We start from the raw sequence: 706 nt of genomic DNA, 5'->3' as shown, positions 1-706 counted from the left end.
ATCACATCAAGATGAACTGGAGAGGATTCTGCTGTATGGAATTATTATTTTTATTGGAATTAGGAGGATAGTTTTTTATATTGGACATTTCCCTTTTATTTCCCCCAAAATACAAACCTTAAGCATTCGTATTTCAAGCTGTAAGCATAGACTCTCCTGCCATTCTTTCTCCCCTCATTAAACATTTATATTTCTATTTTATAGCACCTGTTGGATATAATTTTTTTGTTTTCCTAAAGATTAAATATTTGCTACTGTTTTGGGTTGTCTTTACTGAACCCTTACAGCACAACTACTGTTTGCCTTGATTAAAAAAAAAATAAATAAATATGCATATGACAATTTCACAGTACATCATATTCTTCTGTGTAAACAAGTTTAATAACTTCACAAAGACACAAATTGAGGAAAACGTTTATTACCATTTCCAATTCTTCATTTTTACAATTAACCACGTAAACCAATATGTTTCTGTTATGTAGTCTGATTATGTCACAGATCAGGAGTCAGAGACCCAGATGCAGGGACCAAACTAAGTTTCAGGTTAAAAAAAAAAAAAGTCTTTAATAACAAAAAAAAAATCACCTGAGTAGAGGGAAAACTAAAGGAGCTGCAAAAACCACAAACTAGAAAAACCAACAAGCACTGGGGGAAAACATACAAGACAAACCAACACTGAAGGAGGAATGCAGTCAACTTAAATATG

General features: G+C 32.3%; 1 protein-coding gene across 1 annotated transcript in view; it reads right to left on the bottom strand.

Moving 5' to 3' along the window:
* Positions 1-207: 207 nt before the first annotated feature.
* LOC112159705 (deoxynucleoside triphosphate triphosphohydrolase SAMHD1) overlaps positions 208-706 on the bottom strand; it is a gene marked incomplete in the record, with an annotated part of 11,179 nt that continues 10,680 nt past the window's right edge. Inside the window, 1 exon segment of the mRNA XM_024293940.2 lies at positions 208-706.

The sequence above is a fragment of the Oryzias melastigma genome, linkage group LG7 (genome assembly GCF_002922805.2).
Source record: "Oryzias melastigma strain HK-1 linkage group LG7, ASM292280v2, whole genome shotgun sequence".
Classification (NCBI taxonomy): domain Eukaryota; kingdom Metazoa; phylum Chordata; class Actinopteri; order Beloniformes; family Adrianichthyidae; genus Oryzias; species Oryzias melastigma.
The sequence above is the reverse complement of the archived record's forward strand: the minus strand, read 5'-3'. Positions and strand labels throughout refer to the sequence as shown.